Genomic DNA, 13762 nt, shown 5'->3' on the forward strand with positions numbered 1-13762 from the left:
CTTTGTAGCTCAAGTTTGAAAACCCATGTCGTTTCCAATAGCAGGCTGCCTATCAGATAGGGTTCAGGAACAGTGCAGAACACAGGACATACATACTCTTCCTGCTACCACTAAACCCAATGGCTTTCGACTCTATACCTGAAAAGACATTGTGTTTTCCGTTGCCACACAGGGAACTCATGAAGTCTCATGCACCACCTTACATTTCTCAAGCAAGGATTGTTGGAAAGAAGGCAGTGGAACCTTAGCCACAGAATATGCTCAGCAGCTAGTCTTTCTTCCTTCAGGCTGATCTTTGCCTAAACATCAGCAGTCAAGAGTTCTCAAGAAAAAATTCAGCCTCCGAGAGCTCCTCATCCAATCCAAGTGCTGCATGATACTGGGATTCACTTTATCACTCACAACAAGGAAAGAAGGGGGGGGGGCATCATTGCATTTCTGCTGATTCTGCCTACAGACAAGGCAGTGCAAATACTGGAGCCATAAAAGCTCAAATGAAAGCTTTCTCTGAAATATGAACAGGTACAAGAATAGTGCCATCACCTACATCAGGTGCCTTCACAAGTAAACTAGATTAAAAAATGGTTTATTCTGTGCATAATTCCATTGCATTAAATGCTTCAGAGCTTTTATCTCAGGGTCACACAGAATCCCAGAGGTGGCTTTGTGAAATATTAATTTATTGGATTCCATTTATTCCACGGAGAATCAGATTGCACAGCTGATCCCTGCAGAAAACAGCCTGAAGCCACTGCCCATCAGCTGATCCGCGATGACTTTGAGCTGGCTGATCATCTGCACTTCAAAGCACCTGGTAGGGCTCCTTGCAAACTCAGCATGGTGCTTTGAAGTGCCGGTGATGCCACTGTGGTATCAGGTGACCAACAGGTGGGTGACCTCACTCTCCTGTCAAATTTGTTTCATGATGGGTAGGAGAGACAAGAATCTGACATGCCAGTCAGATCAGGTTCCTCATCCCGTTTTAGAGGTTCCTATTTCCCCCCTGAAAATTATATTATGCATTTCTTTTCTCTTTTTGGTTTAAATTTAAAACTTGGTGAAGGGAGAGTGTGGAGATACTTCTTGAATATCTTGACTAGCAGGTATATCCTGAATTTGCAAAATAACAAGTGCTGACATTATAAAGTATAATGCATATGTTATGTATGTGTGTCTGTAGAAATCTATCTATCATCTGGGACGCGGGTGGCACTGTGGTCTAAACCACTGAACCTCTTGGGCTTGCTGATCAGAAGGTTGGCGGTTCGAATCCCCACAATGGAGTGAGCTCCCATTGCTCTGTCCCAACTTCTTCCAACCTAGTAGTTGAAAAGCATGCCAGTGCAAGTAGATAAATAGGTACCGCTGTGGTGGGAAGGTAGACAGTGTTTCCGTGCACGCTGGGACTCGTCCCGGTCCTCCATGTGCCAGTAGCGGTTTAGTCATGCTGGTCACATGACCCGGAAAGCTGTCTGTGGACAAACGCCAGCTCCCTTGGCCTGAAAGCGAGATGAGCGCCACAACACCATAGTCGCCTTTGACTGGAATTAACTGTCCAGAGGTCCTTTACCTTTATCTATCTATCTATCCATGGTTACTCAAATGCCCATTGGTAATAAGCAGCGGCGGAGCTTCATGCTTCGCCACCAGAGGCGGAGAGAGCAGGCGTGCTGCCTCCAGTGACATGGCACATGTTTTGGGGACAGGGCGCACTGTGTGCAGTGACGTGGCATGCGTTTTGGGGATGGAGCACGCCGTGCGCAGTGGCATGGTGCGCGTTTTGGGGCGGGGTGCACGTTTTGGGGCGGGGTGGGCAGCGGCGATGGCGCCCCTGGGAAGTATGGATTACCTACCAGGTATGTGAGCCTGAAGAAGCTTACTACAAATTGCTCTCTGGGACAGGATGTTTCATTCCTGGTTCTGAACAACAGGGTTGGTTATTCACTTTATGATAAATGTGCAGAGGGCACCCTAGCAACTAGCCACCACCCAAATCAACTCCTTATTCTGCCCATGTGAACATTGGGAGATTTTCTGAGTGTGTGGGGTGGTGGTGCTGTTTCTTAATTTTTATTACTACTTTCTTTCCTTTTTTTTCTTTTGAAATTTTGCATCCTGAAAAATATTGTGCCCAGGGCAATCGCCCCTGTGGCCCTGCCCACTGGTGTGGTTCTGATTATACTACTCTTGCAATGTTTAATATATTTAATTAATATATAGTCTATTATTCCAGCTCATACACACAGAGAGAGAGAGAGAGGAGGGAGAGAGAGAGAGAGGAGAGAGAGAGAGAGAGAGAGATTTGCTGAGTTCCTTCTGTTTGATTCATAATACATTCCCTGCTTTTATTTGGGAGAGTCCATTGCTTGGGAATTAGTCAAGGGAGAGGTGCTGTATTCCAGCAACAACAGCAGGGATCCTGCAAAGTGCCAGGGTAGATTGAAAATAAACTCTGGAATTCACTGGCTATGTGACCTGACATAAAGTGCTTGACCTCATGTTTTCAAAGTCTTGATGTGGCACAGCTTCAGGTCTTGCCTGAAAGACAGATGCCACACCAACCTTGACTGTGCATGTGTGCAAATGTATGAGCACATGAGGGGAAAAACAAGTTCTTTTTCTTGTTAGGAGATGGTCAGCAATCAGTTTTTTAGTTTTCCCCCACTCATCAATTCCACTAGCTATTTAATGATTAAGCAACCAGGAAATATATAATGTCTTCTGTAAGGTTTTTAACACACACACATCACAAACCCACATACTGGTATTAGTCCTTCACATATCTGTGACGTTTAAGCTGCCTGAACAAATGATGAATTGGAAAATACTAAGCTATTTCTCCGCCAGTATTCAATCTGATTTTGAAAAAGAGCATTGCTTAGTCTGACCCACCAAACCATTGCACAGGGATTTTCACTTCACTGTCCTTGACTATCTATACAAAGTTAGTTATTTCTCTGTTACGAACATATTCACAAATAGGCTCAGAAACAGTTGCCTGGAAGCTTGCTCCAGAATGGTTGCTGTGCATGTGATCATGCCCAGTAGGATACATTTTTTTATTTCTAAAAATTCTATTTTATTTACTACTAGTAGCATTCTCCATGAGCTGAAACCAAGGTTTGTCCTATGGCCTACAACTCATCGTTTGTAACACAGACCGAAACCACGAGCCCATATTTGGATGACACATTAAGTTAAAAGACAGCTTAGCTCAATGTGGCACAGCAGGAAAAACCACCAGTGATATGTGAGGGACCTGGGATCTATTCCCCATGAGCCTCCACACCTGCATGTTCTTGCTAATCCATGGTTTGGCTTAGCATGACGTGTGAACCAGACCAATTGTTTTGAAGGATTGGCATGCCTCGTGTGTGCTTTTAAAATGCAAACAGAATGGAACTGAGCAAATCCCTCTGAAGTTCTACCAAGCATAATTTTAAGTATGCATTAATAGCAATTTTCTAGGTCTAAGACAGAAGAGAACAATACAAAAAATTGCCGTAGCTACAAATTCTGAGGATCTAGGGCTCCTGTTCCATTAATGGACACATTCCATCCTTTAATTTATAGTATTAGCTATTCGGGATAACAGGATCCTTTGTCTCCTGAGAAATATTCAGAGAATCAAATAATTTTTACAGCTGGAAAAGAGACTTAAATGTCACTTCAAATCATAGGACTGGATACCGGTAGGTATAATATGAGGGAGAGGTAGACAAAGGGGAGTCATTGGAACCAATATTTTTGGGAACTGCAATAATGGCCCTGGAAATGTTGGATAGCATTTCCCTTTCAGGGAAATAACAGGTAAATGGCCCACAGTGACTAGGAAACAGCTGGACATCCCTCTGGAAACTGAGAGCCACTTTGGCAACAGGACATGCCATTAGTTAAAGGGAGTTGCAATTGTGGTGTCTTGTGAAGGGACTGGCTGTAGTCTGAGAGGGACACTGAAAAAAGCCTGCGGAAAATCTCAGTTGGTAGAGCATGATACTCTTAGTCCTAGGGTTGTGGGTTTGGGCCCCACACCGGGCAAAAAGATTGCAATGGGTTGGACTAGATGATGCTTGTGGTCCTTTCCAACTCTGCAATTCCATGATTCTATGACTTGGCTCACTTCCTTTCAGTTCATCCATCTTTTCAGCATCCACCCTGAGTCGTTTGTGCGACGTCTGCAGGGAGGTTGGACACCCAGCTATTTACTGAGCATTAACTGTGTCTGTTGGAGTTATGCCACGCTGTGTCAAGCGAGTGTTATCTCACACTTCCCACTGTATTTTCCTGTCACTTTCTTCACGGCATTTCTCTTTATTGTGGGGGAGCGGGATTCTTAACCACACAACAACCTGAGCTTGTCAGTAGGTGATTAAATTCCATCCCAGAAGAACAACCATCTGCAATTGCCCACAGAGAGCTGAAATTGCAGCTCAGCAAGCGAACAACATTTTGGGGTGCTAATGGCCTCTGTCTCGCTTTCAGTGAGGTGGCGCAGGGATTTGTCTCTGTGTTGGAGCATTTAAGCTGTGCCTCTAACCTAGGTTCAACCTGTGCATTTGTTACAGCACAAAATGTCAATACCTGCGATCTCCTTCAACAGGAACAAAACCTGAGTGAGCAGTGCTTTTTGCTGGAACGTCTCCCTGCTCAGAAAATTAGGCTGAGTGTAACAGTACCATGAAATTCAGAGTCACCATCCTCACTCTAGGAAAGGGCTGTTTGCTGGTCTAATGATGCAGCCCTCCAGGCATGGCTGCCTCTATACATTTCAATGGAGCTTCCAGGACAGTCTGTGCAAGTCTTGTTCAAATGAATGGCTAGAGCACAACAGCAGTGCTTGACTGATTGTGACGAATGCACCCTGTGCAGCTAGCATGGATGGGTAAAAAGGTAAAGGTAAAGGGACCCCTGACCATTAGGTCCAGTCGTGACCGACTCTGGGGTTGCGCGCTCATCTCGCATTATTGGCCGAGGGAGCCGGCGTATAGCTTCCAGGTCATGTGGCCAGCATGACAAAGCCGCTTCTGGCAAACCAGAGCAGCACATGGAAACGCCGTTTACCTTCCCGCTGTAGCGGTTCCTATTTATCTACTTGCATTTTGATGTGCTTTCGAACTGCTAGGTTGGCAGGAGCTGGGACCAAGCAACGGGAGCTCACCCCATCACAGGGATTCGAACCGCTGACCTTCTGATCAGCAAGCCCTAGGCTCAGTGGTTTAACCCACAGATGGGTACACAATGACAAATAGCAGAGATGATCTTTTAATTTCACCCACATCTACCCTGTATTTAAATACTGTATATACTTCCTGAATAAACACATGTATTTCAAACCAAGAGTACCACATATCCAATATGACTTCCACATGGATTATTATTATTATTTTTAATGTGAAAAATCCACAACTGATATATTTCTTCTTTGGCTGTTAATTTAATTGATCTGCTTTGACTCTGTGCCCATTTTATTATTACCTGCTTTATAGAATTAAACTTGAAGCTGTTTTCCTGACAGCAAAGGACAAAATGATGGATAGAATTTACCTTCTGCGAAATCAAATGCTGTGATCATAGAGTAAGCCCTCCCCCAACTCATAGTGCCTTATTGCAATTCTTATTCCGGATGCTTATTTATCAACAAAAAGTGAAAATATGTTATGAAATGTGCCATACATACCCCGGATAGCTGCAGATGAAATAAGAAAGCAGGAGAATATTACTTATGGTATTATATTACTATATTTTATATTTGGAAGTGTCACAAACTGAAAACATTCCTACTATATATCTATTTTTATATCTATCAAAAGCTGCTGGAGAATATTTGCATGAAATTATTATAAAACCTATGAACTCTGACAAAAATTGAAGAATATGATGAATATATTAGTATTGTAGGTCCACATTTCCCCATCCCTCACTCCACCAGACACATCAGTACCTCCTCATTTGGTCTGCTATAATGTTTGCTCAATTGTCCTTTTTCTTTCATTAGAATGAGTTGGAATTTCCAACAAACTCTTATCAGATCTGCAAAGGAATACAGTCATACTTTGGTTTTCAAACAGCTTAGTTCTCAAACATTTTGGCTCCCAAATGCCACAAACCTGGAAGTGAGTATTCTGGTTTGTGAACTATTTTTGGAAGCTGAACGTCCGACGGGGCTTCCGCAGTTTCCAATTCGCTGCAGGAGCTTCCTGCAGCCAATAAGAAGCCGTGCTTTGGTTTTCAAACATTCTGGAAGTCGAACAGACTTCCGGAACGGATTCCATTTGACTTCCAAGGTATGACTGTACTTAGTTTGCTTTAGCCACTACTCAGATAACAGCAGAGAAGGGTGGCATGTGTGGGAAATAAACACAAAACCCACCCATCCAATATAGTAGGGGCTGAACCCCTGCTTCCTTTATTCTTCATTCCCACTTCCAACTCCTCCCAGTCCCTCACCAACTCCCCACAAACCCTCACCCTTAGACCTCACCAATCCTCCACCCTCCCCACTACACCTTCTTGCCCCAAAGCCCCACACTTCACCAATCCCACTAACCCCCATTAACGCCTTAGCGTTTTCACTCTCCACCTCATGCTGCTACAGTGAAGAAGGTTGAAGAGTCAGTTTGGCAGGAATGACATATTTGGGCTGACTCTTCATACTAAGTGGTAGGGGCAGCAGTAGCAGATTATTACCAATCCATCTAGCTGGGCTCTCATTCTTTCTTCCTGTGCTGCTCCTTCTGCCAGGTCAACTCTTTATTCTAACCGGTGGTGGCAAAAGCAGCAGACACCCAACCTGTGCCAACCCACCTGGGTAACTGGGCTGGCAGTTGAAGGATCTGGAGGAGCAGAGTAGTTTCTGGGGGGCTGCTGCAACCTGTTGTGCCTATCCCAGTGTGGCTTGCCTGGGCCACCTATTCACTCCAAATGTCTGTAACCAAGCAAACTGCAGCATGATGACACGCTTACATTTTTATTGTATAGTAAGATATTAGTCATAAGTCTAGGGTTAATGCACACAGGTCTGGCACCGAGTTTTAGCACCCCAAGCCTTAATTAATTTCTAGCAGCCACAAACTTACAACAATACATACATTAGAAGGTGCCTTCCTCTGAATCAGATCTTTGGTCCATCTGGTTCAGTGTCACTGACTGATTTCCAGGATTTCAGGCCCTTCTCTGCCCTCCTAGGAGATGCTGGGGACTTTTGTATGTGAAACAGATGCTGTACCACTGAGCTATAACCCTTCCCCCAAGCTAATCTAAAGCAAATATTATTTTCCGATCCCACAGATATTGAAACTGCATTCTTTAAAACATTATCTGAGCAGGATAAAGTTCCAAATTAAGTAGGAAACTAGATATGGGAATGGATAATAATGGCTGTGGTTGCTAAACAATATGATCAACTCTAAGTGTGGTGTTGTGCAAATATGTAAGGCAAAAAGGAATCAGACTTGTGTAAACAAGTCAGATGGCTCAGAAACAGAACTGGGCAGGTATCTGTGCCCTAGCAGGCTTCAATGGAAGAATGGGCATCATCTTACGAATCCAAGCATATATATATATATATATATATATATATATATATATATATATATATAGTCTGAAACGGGGGAAAAATAGCATTGGTGCTCCATTGCTAAGAACTATTGAACAGGGTACGTGCTGAGTATCCTTGTTTAAGTGCAATTTGCCTGCTCTCCTTCATAGGAAGTTGAGCTGGCTCATGAAAAGTCACCGAGAGTTCAGATTTGAAAAATACATCGAACAATTCACTTGTGAAGCTCCTTCAACCAGACACTTGAAAACTATAAGAGCATTGCATTCTTCTTTATGCCACATCCCTGTTTGGGTCCTGGAAAGATGCCCTTGGGAGATAAAATTACATACCTTGCATGTTTCAGGTAATGAAGTTCCTGTAGATGTGTGCAGGCAAATCTGCTTCCGAGGTCCCTCTGGAAGAACGGTGCCTATGAAACAGACCCTTGGTTTGCAGTGACATGGAGAAAATGGCCCAATATAGGCATGGTAATCTGCACATGAAGGAGCTGCGCAAGCATCTGCACATGAACAGCTGGCCTCGTGAAGGCAAGCTGCCACAAGGAGCAATTTAAAGCAAATCCCTCATGGAAATCATTGCATACCCACCAGCCCTTGAAGTGATAGACAATAATTTCCCTAAAAGTGCAGTCCTATGCATGTCTACTTAGTAATAAGCCCCATTGAATTCAGTGGAACTTGCTCCCAGGCTACGATATCTAGTAACTTAACAAGCATAAAACTGCATAATATAGGAGATTTTATCCCCCACCCTCCAAAAAGTAAAAACACTTTCCCTTTTAAAAACACACACACATGCGGTAGCTATCTGATCTATCCTATGCCATAAAAAGCAATAAGAGATGTTGATGACAGAATTGAAGTACGTTCATTTTACTAGGACTTGGCCTTCATATTTAGCCTTTGGTGAGAGTTTTGTGATGCATATTGGCTGGTACTCTACATCTGTTCTCATCCCAATTTTACCACTATAATCCAAGTGTCCCTGTTTTCCAGGGACAGTCCCAGGTTTACAGAAGCCATCCCAGTTTCTGATTTGATCCTGGAGTGTCTCACATTCCCTTCATCCCTGACTACTGGTCCTGTTAGCTAGGGATGATGGGAGTTGTAGTCCCAAAACAGCTTGAAGTCCAAGGCTGGCCATCACTGCTTTAAGCGGATATCCTGAAACAGTTCTCAGTCTCTCTTTGCTGGAATGAGTAGCTCCTTAGCTTTTGCCTTTGAAATAATGACTCATATAATTATTTGTCCAAATGGAGCTAATGAATTTGCATGCATAATGGTGATTTACCAGGTTGGTAATCTTTACTTCCTGAACAAATTAAATTACTAACAGATTTTATTTGAGAGGGAAAAAATTGGTTTGATTTGCCCAGAGGTAATTGAGAAGAGGATGTTTAAAGCTGGCTAATAGAATCAGCAAATGGTTTATTTATCTAACTCTTTCAGAAGGACAACTAGTTCCTAGAGACACAGTCCCGATGATAAGCTACCCAGTTAATACTTTTGGCTCAGTGGCTGCAAAATAAGGCTTAAACTGAGCAATTTTTAAAGCAAACAAACAAAGCTTAATTTGCTTAGGGAGGGTTTGCCTCAATGACATTTATGGCAAGTCTGTTCACAGCCCAGCCAAAGATAACCACTTAAAGGTGTTTTTGCCTGCTGGGGAAGTGCTTAGAGAAAAACTACACTTCTGGACTTTTGGTCTGCTGCGGAGCAGAATGGTGGTGCACTCCGTGTCGTCTGATTAAAAGACGAACGGGGGGGGGGAGGTCAAGGATTAAACATAAGATAATTACAGATACAAAAGAAAGAGGAGGCTTCACCCTCCCAGACTTTAAATTGTACTACGAGGCTGCATGTTTGGTGTGGATTAGGGACTGGATAAAACTGGAAAAGGAAGAAGCATTAGATTTGGAAGTGCCGCCCGGCATTTTGCATAGCTGCCAAGTTATCCCTTTTTTAAAGGGATTTTCCCTTATGCTGAATAGGCTTCCTCGCGAGAAAAGGGAAAACTTGGCGGCTATGATTTTGTCACCCACCCACCTGGGGCTCACCACACCCCCTTCCTCCACCCCTGCATATGGTTAGCCAGCCTGACAGAGCAATGGCAATGAGGGAAGAAAGGGGGAGGGAACCCTCTCCACTCTTCTCCCTGCATGCCCCCTTTACTGCTGTTGAACTCCAAAGGAAACCAAGGGGAGGTGGCAGTGTATTTAGGGTTCAGTAAAAGGTGGCTTTGGGGGATAGAGCAGGGCAGCAGAGATGGGGAAGGGGAACTGGGCATTCTTCTCAGGTTCAGATTTTGAGGGAGACTTTATGAGCCCCTGAAATTCACTTCCCCAGCATCTGCAACTTCCATATTTTATACAAACTGTATGGAATCCCCCCCCTCTCTCTCTCTTTCTGTGTGTGTGTGTGTGTGTGTGTGTTTCACTTCAATACTCACCTCTTGCTGATTGGTACAGCACACAGTTAAATACCTTTTTTTGGACAATGCCACATTTAGCTGTGTCTAGAAAGCATGGAACAAGCGGAAGTGTGTGGACAAGCCCTACCTTAAGTTCATTGATTTCAATGAGTCAACTCTAAGCCTATGTGTCCCACCAATGGTAAAAATATGGCTTTATGACTGCATGTAGTGCTGCCGATGAATCATACTCAGCACGCCTAGCAATGGCTAATAGCATTCATCAGTCAAATGTGGGTTTCCTCCCTTCCATTCTTCTATAATTGTATGTGATAGGGGAATTAGATATTTGAGAAAGGATCGTTCTGGTGAACTGGATTGTCCAAGCTGAGCCCTAGCTGTTGAAATGAAAAGAAAGGATCATTTCACTACATTGTTTAAGAACACCTGAAATACTGGCAGTTGTATTCAAGGAGGAAATGGCTCAGTTCCCTTGCCTTTTCAAAGTGCATAATCCACATGTATTTTTCCAACTTGATATCATACAATAAGGTACACTTTGAAAGCTGACTGAGCTATTGCAGAGAGTTAATGTTTTCCTATTATTAGCTCATGAAGAAACTATACTCACTCGTTTTTCCATGCAGTGAACTGGAATTCTTTTGTTATGGGGTAACCTTTCATTTTTTACGAAATGCCAGGCAAAGCAGTGACAAATGGAACTGAATTCTGTTTGAAGCTCACACAGTATCTTCATATGCTAGTGGACAAAATTGTGTAAAAGCTTTTGGAAAATACACATTTCTGAGATTTGGTGGCTTGTTGGTGCAGCACTTTGGTTTTCTTGGATATTGAGTGATAGACCAGGCTTTCTGTAAGCTTCTATGAAGATATTTATGATGGTTTGGAGGTCATCCTCTGAGTGTGCACACACTACATTGTCATCAGCATACTGAAGCTCTATGACGGAGATTATGGTAACCTTACGTAAGGTAAGGTTTGGCCACTAATGTACAGTACACAGTACAGCAAATTCTTCAAATACATTTCAGTTCCTATCTGAATCTCTCTCTGTCTCTCCTGTTTTAACTGATGTGTTGCTTCAATAGGATTGTTTCTTGTGTTCTTGTGTGTTTTGATCATGGGTGTTTACATTTCAATGCCTTTGTAATCGGTTTATATACTTTTTAGATTGCTTGGAAGTCTATTTTGGCATTCATTGGTACATAAATGAGTATATATGTGCTCTCTCTCTCTCTCTCTCTCTCTCTGTGTGTGTGTGTGTGTGTGTGTGTGTGTGTGTGTGTGTGTATTCTGACAATTTCTTGGATAACTGAAAAGAGTTCTTTTAATGACCTTGTTATGGAATTGTGGGGTGTGCTCCCTGGATATAAACTGCAAGTATATTTATCTCAAGGGAACAGCAAACTGCTTCAGTAGAAACTCTCCATTCTGCATCAAGAACGTTAAATTTCTCTAGCCGGAATGAACTGTGACAAAAAGAAAGTTTCTGGCAACAGTTCATTTCACAATTCATTCAAATTTCAAAGTCGAGATTCGAGAACCTTTGGAAAGTTTTACAAAGCTTGATGTTGGAAAAGGAAGGTTCATGAGGCACTGTTGAAGCAACACATCTGTACAGGTGAGGAAAGGAACTTCGTATAGGTGGAGAGTCTGGGAGGAAGCTGTGCTTAAGTTGTGCTTTCAAGAACCAGAAGCCACATGTAAATCTCTTGGATGTGCCAGTTTGCCAATAACACCCCTTCCCCCACTCCAAGCGGCCACTGAATGTCCTCAGGTTTACCTGTACAGTAACAGTGGCTAATCCGCAGCCAATAGTGATCGGCAGGGCAGCATCGCTCACCCCCTTCCCAACACTGAACATTGCTGATGGTTACAGAGAGGAAGAGTGGCAATGTGGTGGGCACAGCAGTGGGAACGTCAGATTGGCTCCACCGCTGCAGCCGCACCACACTGAGCTTCCTCTGCCTTGCCCCTCCCTCTCAATAACCACATACTCCATATTGAGAAGCCAAGTGAGCAATAGTTCAGGCTGCAGAGAAGTCTCTAGGCCCAACGCAGGCTTTTGATGACATCACTAGAGGCAGTGCTATTTTTCTACCAAAAGAGGTGGCAGATTATGAACACCTCCCTTGTTCTCTTATAATGAGAGGTGCCAGAATTGAGTTCCAGTGAGTTCTGGCTGGGGGGGGGGAGTCCTTACTCGAGGCTTATGAGGCTTTTGGACCATTTCTGAATGTTTTGGAGGGGGTGGTCTTTACACCATGGGCGTACCCGGGGAGGGGCATGGGGCAGCTGCCCCCCCGAAGCTAAAAAGGGGGAGAAAAAGACAGCTTGCAGGCGCACTTTTGTCCTTCTCGGTCGGGTACACGATCTTGCCGCAGCGGGCACAGCGTAAGACCCCAGCGGAAGGCAGACAGACCCCAGCAGACAGACCTCAGCGGAAGGCAGCGGTGGGAGTTGCCCCTGGCTGCCTGGAAAAGGCTGGAAAGCTGCGTCTGTGGCAAGGCTTGTAACGCTGCAGAAGCGAGCGGGAGGAGGAAGAGGGCATGAGGGAAAGAGAGAGAGTGTGCGCACACATCAGCCTACCATCGGCGAGCACTGTTTTTTCCCAGGGTAAAAAGAGCAGAGGCCGGCGGGGAGGAGTTGCGGAAAACTGCGTGACCGCCCCCTGCCCTCCGGGGGCGTGGACATTGACCACGCCTCCTGGGAGGATCCCGGCTACGTCATCTCCAGCCAGCCAATCGGGTGGCTGGGGGTGGGGGCGTGGTTTGCCTGCCCCCCCCCAGTTTTGATCCTGGGTACGCCCATGCTTTACACCAGGCATCCCCAAACTTCGGCCCTCCAGATGTTTTGAACTACAATTCCCATCTTCCCCGACCACTGGTCTTGTTAGCTAGGGATCATGGGAGTTGTAGGCCAAAACATCTGGAGGGCCGCAGTTTGGGGATGCCTGCTTTACATGGACTCTGAGATAGGGCCAAATTATGGATCCCATATTCTGTGTCTTATGGGCAGAGCTGGTCCTAGCTTAGATCTACCCAACCCATTTCCCATCCTGAAATGAAGGTGGTCATCTCCAGCACCTGCCAATGGACTTAAAGATATCCACCTCTAGCTTTTGCCAAGCACTGGCATATATGGACCCAACCTGTACATCTCAAATTGAAAGGGGAAAATTGCTGTCATATACATGTACTAGGGTCTTTTCTTTAAAAAAAAATTAAAAGTGTAAATAGGAAGGTTTAAGATATTCACTGAGGAACATTAATGCTTGCTCAGCCTTAGCACACTCCAGCCTCTCCCCAAAGCAGTCTGGCATGGACTCAGACACTCGTCAGACAACAACTATTATTCATGGATCATTGACATGAAGAATGGGGATGGCTCCCTCAGACCCATTATGATGTGTTACACAAATGTGAGCCCCTAAGCCATGGATCATTTGGCATGAGAGGATAAAAAAGGTTTTTCCAGAGCCCAACAGCTCATATTGGCACTGTGTGTTACGGAGGATCTTTAATTTGTGGATTGTTGCCACAATTGATCATTAAACTTCCTCTGGGACTCTTTTGGGCTGTCACACTAGAATACACTTGGCTGTCATAACAGAATGTGCTCAGCCATCATTAACTCGTAGATGATTGGTAGTCTTTTTTTATAGGTGGAAATGTATATAAAGGCATGTCATTATTGCTCATAATTTCACAGTAATCCCGTGTTTCATTATCATTTTACTTCTTAATGTTTAAGTTATCTCTGCTGAGTTGCTTG

The 13762-nt window shown here is 44.2% G+C and overlaps 2 long non-coding RNA genes across 8 annotated transcripts in view; one reads left to right on the forward strand and one right to left on the reverse strand.

The window, feature by feature from the left end:
- LOC148685862 (uncharacterized) overlaps nucleotides 1–13762 on the forward strand; it is a 120733-nt gene that overhangs the window by 43714 nt on the left and 63257 nt on the right. The gene's annotated exons all lie outside the window — the stretch shown is intronic.
- The window catches only part of LOC148685864 (uncharacterized), a 35562-nt gene that overhangs the window by 6888 nt on the left and 14912 nt on the right, over nucleotides 1–13762 (reverse strand). For all 4 annotated transcript variants that reach the window (XR_015949485.1, XR_015949482.1, XR_015949484.1 and 1 more), the window contains one exon: nucleotides 7888–7967. This is a non-coding gene — a long non-coding RNA (uncharacterized LOC148685864). The remainder of the gene's footprint in view (nucleotides 1–7887; nucleotides 7968–13762) is intronic.

Source organism: Zootoca vivipara, chromosome 4 (assembly GCF_965207765.1).
Source record: "Zootoca vivipara chromosome 4, rZooViv2.hap1.1, whole genome shotgun sequence".
Taxonomy (NCBI): domain Eukaryota; kingdom Metazoa; phylum Chordata; class Lepidosauria; order Squamata; family Lacertidae; genus Zootoca; species Zootoca vivipara.